This window comes from Bos grunniens, chromosome X (assembly GCF_055505025.1).
Source record: "Bos grunniens cultivar Pamir isolate PY7600 chromosome X, Bosgru_T2T1.0, whole genome shotgun sequence".
NCBI classification, from domain to species: Eukaryota; Metazoa; Chordata; class Mammalia; order Artiodactyla; family Bovidae; genus Bos; species Bos grunniens.
Window position 1 is genome coordinate 97,190,718 of NC_141194.1, and position 12,572 is coordinate 97,203,289.

Genomic DNA, 12,572 nt, shown 5'->3' on the forward strand with positions numbered 1-12,572 from the left:
TGGGAAAGATTGAAGGCAGGAGGAGAAGGGGACGAAAGAGGATGAGATGGTTGGATGGCATCACTGACTCAATGGACATGAGTTTGAGCAAGCCCTGGGAGTTGGTGATGGACAGGGAAGCCTGGCGTGCTGCAGTCCATGGGGTCGCAAAGAGTCTGACATGACTGAGCCACTGAACTGAATTGCAATATTATACAATCTACGGAGTAGTAGACTGATTGGCCTAAGTCATTTGTAGGTTGAAACATGCATTTAACTCTCCTGTTAACAGTCATTCTTCAGTTCAGTTCAGTTCTGTCGCTCAGTCATGTCTGACTCTTTGCAACCCCATGAATCGCAGCACGTCAGGCCTCCCTGTCCATCACCAACTCCCGGAGTTCACTCAGACTCAGGTCCATCGAGTCAGATAACCTTTCATTTAATTAGGGAATGCTTATCTGACTTGTCAGCTACTTCCTGCTTTAAGAAACTTGAATGGGTAAGTCTCTCAAACTATTGCTCAGCCACTTAAACATTCCTTTGTGCTGCTTCTTCTTCTTTTGCATAAATTTCCAAATGGTTATTATTTTGTTTTGTAAGGATTTATGTCCTGAATCCTTCAAAATGTATTTTGAAGTAACAATTTAACATAAGACAAATAAAATGTGAAAATAGCATTGTCAAGGATAGAAACAGTAGACAGCATCTAGAGGCAGTTGAGGGACTAGATGAGCTATTTTTGAAAAGTGGCTGCTGTGTTTTTGAATATAAGTTTCCTGGGAGCCAAGCTAAAGAATGGTGTATGGAACATTTTTTAAATGTCTGAGTAAAAGAAAACAGACATCTTTGTGCAAAAAAAATCTTGCTGGCATAAAACTAAAAAATCCATCATGTGGATATTTGTATGAGGAGCTTTGAAAATACTTTGGACAGTGATTTTACCTACAGTTTAGTGCATTTTACCAAAAAAGTGCAAGTGGACAAAAAGATGCTTTATAAATTGCTTTCATTAATTAGTTCTTAATAACAAAAGTAGCATTATAAGTAGAGTAGAAATATCGGTAGTGCAATGTCAAAAGGGCTGATTTGAATCCCTTATACATCATCCACTAGTCACCTAAGTTTTGGTAAATCACTTAATTGTTTCTTATCTATAAACCAAGGATAACAACATATACCTTGCCTGATAATCAGATGGTTGAATAATCAAATGACAATAGTGTATATGAAAGTGTTTAAGTGCTAAACTAATGGAAGCTATTACTAGTATCATCACTACTATTGTCATAACAAGAGTTAAAAACCACAGAAAAAATATGGAGATTTTCATACCAGTTTTCATAAAAGCCATTGGTAGTACCTGGTAACTCAGTTCAACAATCCATTTGTCTACCTAGTGATCAAAACAATTTTTATAACAAGCCTTAAGTCACTCCCTTGCCTAAATCTTTTCTGTCTCCCATTACCTCCAGAATATAACTAAAGTCAGGGCCAGCTGTGTGGGAAAGGATCTGGGCAGCAACATAGGGGGCCATGTTTAGAAGGTTTATGTGCTTGGTTTAATGCTCTCCTGCTGCCATCTTAAACTTTTTCATGATTTAAGAAGAGCAGTCCCACATTGTTACTTTGTACTGGCCTCACAAATTATGTATTTGGTCCTAATCAAATCCCTTGAAATGAGATCCAAAGTCCTTCAGAATACAGCTCATGCTTACCTCTCTAGCTCTTCTGAGGCTCCTTTACACTAAACAACCATTAGATCCCCCAATGTCTCATCCTCTTTCAATCTCCTTTGTCTTAGCTCAGAAGCTTCTTGCCCTTCTTCCTTTGTATCACAATAACATGAGTAGAGAGCAAATGGGTCTCCTTTAAAATCTTCAAATACAGTTTTACTCCTGGAATCCTGTTGCATTTTGCAATGACATTTGAGGCAAATGAAGAAATATTAAGCTCTGATAATCCATGAATGTGATGGTTTTTCATCACATTAAAAAAAAAACTGCTAAGTGAAGAAAAATAAAAGTGGAAGAGATGAGGTAAAGAATTGGACTGTTGTTTTTACTGCCTCAACCTCATGCTGAGCAGAGTGTTCTGAGTGGCACTGGTCAAAGAAGAATTATCACCATGTTTCTCAGAGCTACAACTCTCAGAGATTCGGATTTAATTGGTCTGCGATGGTGCCCAGGCACCTGTGTTTTATAAGACTTCCCCAGATGCTTCTAATGTGTATCCAGGGCTGAGAACCCCTGAGTTACAAGAACTTTAAAGAGCAATAAGTTAAATGAGATGTAGCAGCTCAAGGTGTTGAGGTATAAATAAGCCAACTAATTACCAGAGCAGGACTGCTGGGAAAACCTATTAAATGGACAATGTAAATGAAGACATAACAGACCACTGTTTAAAGCAAATCTAATAAAAACATTAGAGACATTACTGCATATGTTGTGCTTTGTCTTGAATATTTCTGAGTTCCTGAACAAACTAACAATGTCCATATATGTTGAAAGGCAAGTGGTATTTCAACACCTGGGAAGATTATAGACAACTAGCACATCATTATGGACATGTCACATTTTAGTATCAATTTAAAAAGCAAGATTTTACACCTGTGCTAAGTGCTCATATTTTTCTCTCAACAATCCCGTATTTGGCTGGTTGGGTCCACAATTCATGTGAATGAAAAATAATGTTTACCTACAAAATAACCATGAGAGCACCAGTACTCTGGACAAAAAAGAATTGGGATGCTCGGAAATTAATCTTGGAAGAATTCTTCAGAAAAAAAATCAGTTAACCAAAAAGATGCAATTATAAAGCAGTTTTAAGAGAAGCAGTTCTCCTCCCAACTGACCAGAAATAAATGACAGGTCAAGTATGTGGGGGTGCTATGTAACCAAGAAGGATAGAAGAGGCAATGAACCATTTTCAATTGGTCAGCTTTCCAATGCTACAGGGAAGTGCTCCTAGAGTGAAAGATTTTTTTTTTTTTTAAAGAGACAGAAATGGTTTATAGGGAAAAAGCATGGTACGGTGGAAAGAAGATAGGCTTTGAAGTCACATAGATCTGGGTTCAATTTCTGGCATGGTCAATTACGAACTAGCCATGGAATCTTGGGCAAAGTGCTTAAACTCTATGAATCTCAGTTTTTCTCATTTGAAAAAAAGGATTAATTGGTAAAATATTAATAATTATTGAGGCTGAATGACAGGTAGACAGGGATTCATTGCATCATTTTCTCTAATTTTGTGTATACTTATTTTCCATAAAAAAGCAAGTTAAAAATAACACATATCTTGTTGAAATAGGGTATAAATTAGTAATAAATGTGAAGACCCCAATACATTGTAGACATGAAATAAAAAAAGTTGCTCTTTTTTTCCTAACATATCTTTCATTTTCTTACCTTTCCATTCTCATCCTTGTTTCTTACAGGCATATTGTTCAACTACTGTTCCACTGATACAATCTACAGAAAATTCAACCTTCATTCAATTCAAACCTCTAGCTTATGAGGTCTTCAGTGCCTGGCTCACAGACTCATCATCCTCTAAAGTAAATCCTACCAGAACATTGTGAATCACTTTACTAGGTCTCCTCTGTCTCACTGCCACACATTGGTACTTTTTCATTACCAAGATGACAAATAGATGCTTATTCCACCTCATCAGTTTTAATCTCAAAATCCCCCTCTATGACAAGAGTTGCAAGGTCTTTCACCCTCACATACTATTACTCTCCACAACATCCATTTTTCAATTTCATGGAAAAGTTTCCTTATTAACTTCACGTATGTGATGTGACTACCCAGAACTACACTGCTCTTGAAATCTCCAGGTACAACACCCCATTTTTTGTGATCCATCATTATCACAGCCTTTAAGTCCTCCTGTTTCCAGTATACCTGCTCTGCATGTCCAGAAATCCTTTTATGTAAGCCATCTATTAGTTGACTCCTGGCCTCCCTTCCTTTACCACCCAGCATGGCCCCAAGGCTTGTCACCTAAACTGTAATCCCTCACTGTGTCAATTTCCCTCCATTGTTTTGCTTCTTCATCTGCCATAAAGCTTTGATTTTGGACCAATACTACAAGTACTATCTCTGCTAGTAAATCCATACATCCAACTTCAACCAAGCCCTCAGTATTATCTATGAGCCATTTTGTTTGAATGTGGTTAGCATTTTCTCCTACGCTGCACAGCTAATATCCTAGACCCACCATCTTTCTAATGTCTGATAACTAGACTCTCTCAGTCACACAGAGAATTTAAATCTTTAAGTTTTCTTCTCCAAAGACAAGGAGATGTTCATCTTTCTGAAGGTATACTTGGCTTTCTTAAACATCTTTTTACAGAAGTCAGATACCAACTTCAAAACAGCAGAGCTTATTCTGCAGCCTAAATATGGTGTCATTTACACTCTGATTGTGGTAATCTGCCTGTTTGTGGTGACAAATGAAAGCACCAGACACCACAAAGTACAGAAATACCTTACAGTCTCATATAGCCTACTGACATATGAAGAAGCCCAGGTGTGACAATGACAACAAAAATATACTACATGTGTAACTAGATATTAAAATTGAACTGATACTCGACTGACATGCCAATATCAGATAAACATTTGACAGAAAAATATCTTTAGGCAGATTCCAATGTGTAGAATTTCCAGAAGTATAAAAGGTTAGCAGAGTGGAGGAGGACAGGATTTATAAAGAGATTCTCTAGAGAAAGCTCTTGTCATGGTATGAGACACCTGCCAGGGGGGTGTTTGTATATGGAGATGCTCCAGCCTTCGACTCAAGCTTAGTGAAGGGGCTCCTGTTAGGCTATTCAGAACATGTATGTGATCTATGAAGTTGGGGACACAGAAGAGGGTACCTGACTCATTCTCAAGAAGCTCAAGTAACCTGGGCCAGTGGCACACACAGATGGATTTTGATTCCTGCACTCACTGAGTTTTTCAGGATAAAAACCTGCATGAGTGTTTTTGATGGACTAGAAATGAGTCTGGCTGGGGAGAGAGATGATCTGGAGCTTTAATTTAAGTCCTATACAAAACAAATAGCTGCAAAGCGGGCAGCATGCTGACAGGGAATCCTTGTTATAATGTGTGTGGCCTGGAGCTCTTAGAAAAGTGGGGCAAGGAGGAAATGGCAAGCTGCAGGAAATGCATCAGTCCACATCAAGGGAGTGGCAGGGCAGGCTCCCCAAGCAGTGAAAGCACCCTGCTCCCTGTAGTGCTGCAATAGCCTACCTTGGGAAGCAGAAACGATTTTACTTTCAACTTGAAATCTGTGAATTTCTAGTATTACTAGCACACTAGAGGCCAGCATTCTAATTTCTGGATTCAGTTCGTGTTTGCAATTTAAAGAGACTTCAGGGATCTGAAAGCCAAGGGGGACTGCCTAAGTTTTCCCTTAGGTGCAAGGCAAGATAATCCCTATAGAATAAATATTCAAGAAGCAGCAGAAGATACCCAATTGCATTCTGACCATTTACTATGGGATCTGCTTGCTCAACATATTGGTTACAAGTACAAGGTGTAAGATGATAACAATAACCAAGTTTGTTGATCCTGACATCTTGATACAGTGCTAAAAAAGGTGCAATGTGGCTTTAGAAGCAATCACACAGACTGTCAACCTGACTATGAGTGAATACCATAAGCCTCCGGAAAAGATGAATTTGAAAGTTTCAAGTCATGATGCATGAAACAGAAGAAAGATGGAAGGAGAAAAATTAATTTAAATATCTGGGGCTGCTTTCGGATTTCTTTCACTGTTAATCTGAGTGATAAAAACACTTGGCCAGTTGACTTTCCACTTGGTGAATTCAGGGCATGTACTTTTTTCTTTGTTTTACAGACAAAGAAGTAATCTCACAGCTAGGTTAATGACTCTAGCAAGATTAGGGGGCTTATTTCTTTCACTGATGCCTCTTGACTATCAATAGAGGAGTATTTTATTAGTGGGGTTCAATGATTTTCTTTGTTCAATAACTCGAGCATCTGCTTTGTGCCAAGTATTGTGCTAGACAATAGAGACACAGATGAGTAAGATACAGCCCTTGCCCTCTATGAAGCCATAGTTTAGTCAAGAGAAAGATAGAAAATTAGGATACAGCTCACTGGGCACACATTTTCTTTCTCTTGCTATAATTCCATAGTCACAGTTTGATAATTTCCTGGGGGCTCGTGAGAGGAAGAAAAGGGATAATGCATGTAGTCAGCCTTACTACAAAGGCGCAGAACATGTTTATTCACCTATCAGGAATCCTGGCACTCTTATGTGTTGAATACTTCTGTCCAGTATTTCACCAATAAGAACTATTCTTAGGAATGTAACAACCGCCACTGTCAATTAGCTTGGCCTGTCGGATAATGTACTGTGCTGGGCTTAGGTGCTAAGTCGTGTCTGACTCTTTGCGACCCCATAGACTGTAGCCCTCCAGGCTCCTTTGCTCATGGGGATACTCCAGGCAAGAATACTGGAGTGAGTTGTGATCCACTCCTCCAGGGGATCTTCCCAACCCAGGGATTGAACCCAGGTCTCCCTCACTGCAGAAGGACCCTTTACCAGATGAGCTACCAGGGAAGCCTGTCAGACACTGAGTTCAGTTCAGCTCAGGGGCTCAGTCATGTCTGACTCTTTGTGACCCCATGGACTGCAGCACACCAGGCTTCCCTGTCCATCACCAACTTCCAGAGTTCACCCAAACCCATGTCCATTGAGTTGGTGATGCCATCCAACCATCTCATCCTCCCTTGTCCCCTTCTCCTCTCACCTTCAATCTTTCCCAGCATCAGGGTCTTTTCAAATGAGTCAGTTCTTCACATCAGGTGGCCTAAGTACTGGAGTTTCAGCTTCACATTAGTCCTTCCAAAGAACATTCAGGACTGATTTCCTTTAGGATGGATTAGTTGGACCTCTTTGAAGTCCAAGGGACTCTCAAGAGTCTTCTCCAACACCACAGTTCAAAGGCATCAATTCTTCAGCACTCAGCTTTCTTTATAGTTCAACTCTCATATCCATACATGACTACTGGAAAAACCATAGCCTTGACTAGATGGAACTTTGTTGGCAAAACAATGTCTCTGCTTTTTAATATGTTCTCTAGGTTGGTCATAACTTTTATTCCAAGGAGTAGGCATCTTTTTATATGATGGCTGCAGTCACCATATGCAGTTATTTTGGATTATTGTTGCTTCCTGACCTGCATACAGATTTCTCAAGAGGCAGCTCAGGTGGTCTGATATTCCCATCTCTTTCAGAATTTTCCACAGTTTATTTTCCACAGTGATACACACAGTCAAAGACTTTGGCATAGTCAATAAAGCAGAAATAGATGTTTTTTCTGGAAATCTCTTGCTTTTTCAATGATCCAGCAGATGTTGGCAATTTGATCTCTGGTTCCTCTGCCTTTTCTAAAACCAGCCTGAACATCTGGAAGTTCATGGTTCACGTATTGTTGAAGCCTGGCTTGGAGAATTTTAAGCATTACTTTGCTAGCGTCTGAGATGAGTGCAATTCTGTGGTAGTTTGAACATTCTTTGGCATTGCCTTTCTTTAGGATTGGAATGAAAACTGACCTTTTCCAGTCCTGTGGCCACTGCTGAGTTTTCCAAATTTGCTGGCATATTGAGTGCAGCACTTTCACAGCATCATCTTTTAGGATCTGAAATAGCTCAACTGCAATTCCATCACCTCCACTAGCTCTACATGAGTGATCACACCATCATGATTATCTGGGCCATGAAGATCTTTTTTGTACATTTCTTCTGTGTATTTTTCCCACCTCTTCTTAATATCTTCTGTTTCTGTTAGGTCCATACTATTTCTGTCCTTTATTGAGCCCATATTTGCATGAAATGTTCCCTTGGTATCTCTAATTTTCTTGAAGAGATCTCTGCTGCTGTCGCTGCTAAGTCGCTTCAGTCGTGTCTGACTGTGCGACCCCATAGACGGCAGCCCACGAGGCTCCCCCATCCCTGGGATTCTCCAGGCAAGAACACTGGAGTGGGTTGCCATTTCCATCTCCAATGCATGAAAGTGAAAAGTGAAAGTGAAGTCGCTCAGTCGTGTCCAACTCTTAGCGACCCCATGGACTGCAGCCTAACAGGCTCCTTCATCCATGGGATTTTCCAGGCAAGAATACTGGAGTGGGGTGCCATCTCCTTCTCCAGAAGAGATCTCTAGACTCCCCCATTCTATTGTTTACCTCTATTCCTTTGCACTGATATCTGAGGAAGGCTTTCTCATCTTTTCTTGCTATTCTTTGGAACTCTGCATTCAAATGGGTATATCTTTCCTTTTCTCCTTTGCTTTTCGCTTCCCTTCTTTTCACAGCTATTTGTAAGGCCTCCTCAGACAGCCATTTTGCTTTTTTGCAGTTCTTTTTCTTGGGGATGGTCTTGACTCCTGTCTTCTGCACAATGTCGCAAATCTCTGTCTATAGTTCTTCAGGCACTCTGTCCACGAGATCTAGTCCCTTAAATCTATTTCTCACTTCCAGTGTATAATCGTTAGGGATTTGACTTAGGTCATACCTGAATGGTCTAGTGGTTTTCCCCACTTTCTTCAATTAAGTATGAATTTGACAATAAGGAGTTCATGATCTGAGCCACAGTCAGCTCCCGGTCCTGTTTTTGCCGACGGTATAGAACTTCTCCATCTTTGGCTGCAAAGAATATAATCAATCTGATTTCTGTATTGACCATCTGGTGATGTCCATGTGTAGAGTCTTCTTTGTGTTGTTGGAAGAGGGTGTTTGCTATGACCAGTGAATTCTCTGGGCAGAACTCTATTAGCCTTTGTCCTGCTTCATTCCATATTCCAAGGCCAAATTTGCCTATTACTCCAGGTGTTTCTTGACTTCCTACTTTTGCATTCCAGTCCCCTATAATGAAAAGGACATCTTTTTGGCGTGTTAATTCTAGGAGGTCTTGTAGGTCTTCATAGAACCGTTCAACTTCTGCTTCTTCAGCATTACTGGTTGGGGCATAGACTTGGATTACCGTGATATTAAATGGTTTGCCTTGGAAATGAACAGAGATCATTCTGTCGTTTTGAGACTGCATCACAAAAGGATAAGCGTCTTATCCTTCTCCATCAGAGGGCAGACAGACTGAAAACCACAGTCACAGAAAACTAACCAATCTAATCACATGGACCACAGGCTTGTCTAACTCAATGAAACTATGAGCCATGCCATCTAGTGCCACCCAAGATGGATGGGTCACGGTGGAGAGGTCTGACAAAATGTGGTCCACTGGAGAAAGGAATGGCAAATCACTTCAGTATTCTTGCCTTGAGAACCCCATGAACAGTATGAAAAGGCAAAAAGACAGGACACTGAAAGATGAACTCCCCAGGTTGGTAGGTGCCCAATATGCTACTGGAGATCAGTGGAGAAATAACTCCAGAAAGAATGAGGAGATGGAGCCAAAGCAAAAACAATACCCAGTTGTGGATGTGACTGGTGATGGAAGCAAGGTCCAATGCTATAAAGAACAATATTGCATAGGAACCTGGAATGTTAGGTCCATGAATCAAGGCAAATTGGAAGTGATCAAACAGGAGATGGCAAGAGTGAACGTTGACATTTTAGGAATCGGTGAACTAAAATGGACTGGAATGGGTGAATTTAATTCAGATGACCATTATATCTACTACTGTAGGCAAGAATCCCTTAGAAGAAATGGAGTAGCTATCACAGTCAATAAGAGAGTCCTAAATGGAGTACTTGGATGCAGTCTCAGACACTGAACTGGGCCTATATTCAGCCATTATACATTAGAATGGCTATACTGGTTATTAAAAGGTTTTAAACACTATCATGAAGTGAAGTGAAGTGAAGTCGCTCAGTCATGTCCGACTCTTTGCGACCCCATGGACTGTAGCCTACTATGTCCATCCGTTCATGGGATTTTCCAGGCAAGAGTACTGGAGTGAGTTGCCATTTCCTTCTCCAGAGGATCTTCCTGACCCACGAATCGAACTCAGGTCTCCCGCATTGTAGGCAGATGCTTTACTGTCTGAGCCACCAGGGAAGTCCAAATACTATCATATGACCTAGCAATTCCATTCCTGGGTATACATCTGAAAAAACCAAAAATTAAAAAATACTAATTCAAAAATATGTGCATACCAATGTTCATAGTAGAACTTATAACTGCCAGCAGATGAATGGATAAAGAAGACAAGGTGTAATAGAATACTTCTCAGCCATAAAAAAGAAGAAAATCTTGTCATTTGCAGTAACATGGGTAGATTTAGAGGGAATTATGCTACATGAATAAGTCACAGAAAGAAAAACACTGTTTGCTATCACTTATATGTGGAATCTAAAAAATGAAAGTAGTGAATATAACAAAAAGGAAGCATACTCACAGATACAGAGAACAAACAGTAGTTACCTGTGGGAGGAGGGGGGGCAATATGGGGTGGGACAGTGAGGGCTACAAACTATTGGGTGTAAGATAGGCTTAAGGATGTATTTATTGGATAACATGGGGAATAATGATGTTTCTGTTCTGTAATACTGAAAAGAACATTTTGGTAAGATAGAAAAAATAAAACAAGAAGCATAAATTAATTCAGAGAGTTCCTACTATCATGTTAGAACTGTTTTCTCATTTTAGTTACACCATGGCACTGGTTGAAATTGTTAAAAAGCAAAAATATAAAGTACATCTATCCAGAGGACAATAAAAGAAAAGGATTAAGGATCAATTCAGTAAAAGAATGTGCTTTTCTTAGTTCAATTGGTCTGCTATTTGGATACATTCTTTTAAAAATGCACTAAAAAATGGCTACTGGGGATTGCAATTTAGCACTTCTGGGTGTAATTCAGTTGCAACTGTGAAGGCAAAGGCACATTAAGACAAAATACAGGTGTCTCTTTCTATATAAAAGCTCACAATACTTCAACTAGTTTATTACTGAACTCCAAGGGCATAGTTTGCAAATTAGTTTTCCCACCCCCCAAATTTCACACAACTGACAGAACTGAGTCCTTAATCCCCTGTAAGTAAAAATTCCATCTCCCCATCAGTGTTTTTTTTTTCTCTTTCTTAAAAGCAACATAGTCATTTGGGTTTTCAATAAAAAGACTCCTCTTTTTCAGAGTTACAATAGAAAAGGCTACCCTTTTCAATATTGTTTATCAGGTGCCAAAATTGCTTAGTATGTTAAATATTACTGCAATCTTTACATTTTCTGTTTTACCTTTTAACTTTTCTCATAGATTGTCTAAAATATTCCTCTACTTGTATGCCATATATTAAAGATATCAGGCATTTTAAATTATCTCCCCATGAATTTCCGGTAACGTACAAGAAATCTCTGAAAAGGGACCAGAGAGATCTATTTAATCATGAATAGCTACAAATATATTTACATAGTAAGGGTATTAATCTATTAAAATCAAATTCTGTAGAACTTGTTCCAGATGGACGATGCTATTTCAGTGATGTGTTTATACATAAATATATATCACTTTTCTAAGAAATTCTTTACCCGAATGTTTTGTCCCGAATGAGTCTTAATAGCACTATTAAATATAAAACAATTGTTAAGGAGCAGAGTTTTACTCTATATGAGTTTAAAGAAAAACTATTATGATACAGAAAGAAAATCTTTCAAAGTAAGAGCAACTTAAACACCTTTTTACATTTCACTTCCTTTACTTTGGAAACTACTGAAGGTATACCTGTAAATAGTCATTATTTGATTTAAATTAGTGATAGCTGAAACCCATACAAAAAGAACTCGTGGTTTTAATTTTATTCATCACATCTCTACCTCAGGGACCTGGGGAAGAAGTGTACTGCATATTTATAATGCCTCTGGGACCCTAACAAGTTTCCAAATGCCTTGTTTATTGCAATCTGCTTGTCAAACTATTAAAGAAGTAAAATCCACACTTTATCCCCTACTGTATAGGCAGACTTTCTCTGTTAATTAAATCAAACTCTGTGATTCTAAGAATGAGAACTGATGTAACACCTAATGTATCACCACCATTTCTAGACAACCTGAAGACATAGCACTTCCAGTAACTGGACTTTTAGAAAAAAAAAAAAAATCATTGACTACCATGTTTTAAAAATATTTTAATCCTAATTACTCAAAATATTCACTGAAACTTCAGATTTCACAGATCTTTTACTAAAAAGATTTCTATTCTAGCCCTTAATTATAAATTGTATGTTCAGTCATACAGTAGTGTCTGACTCTCAGCAACCCCATGAACTGCAGCAGGACAGGCTTCCCAGTCCTTCACCCTCTCCCAGAGCTTGCTCAAACTCCTGTCCATTGAGTCAGTGATGCCATTCAACCATCTTGTTCTCGGTCACCCCATTTTCCTCCTGCCTTCAATCTTTCCAAGCATCAGGATCTTTTCTAATGAGTTGGCCCTTTGCATCAGGTGGCCAAAGTATTGGAGTTTCAGCTTCAGCATCAGTCCTTCCAATGAATATTCAGGATTGACTGGTTTGATCTTCTCCAAATCACAGTTCAAAAGCATCAATTCTTCAGCGCTCAGCCTTCTTTATGGTCCAACTCTCACACCCATACAAGACTACTGGAAAAAC

At 39.2% G+C, this 12,572-nt stretch overlaps 1 protein-coding gene across 8 annotated transcripts in view; it reads right to left on the minus strand.

Annotated features, from left to right (window-relative positions):
- Positions 1 to 12,572, minus strand: part of DIAPH2 (diaphanous related formin 2) — a 1,061,378-nt gene that overhangs the window by 382,237 nt on the left and 666,569 nt on the right. The gene's annotated exons all lie outside the window — the stretch shown is intronic.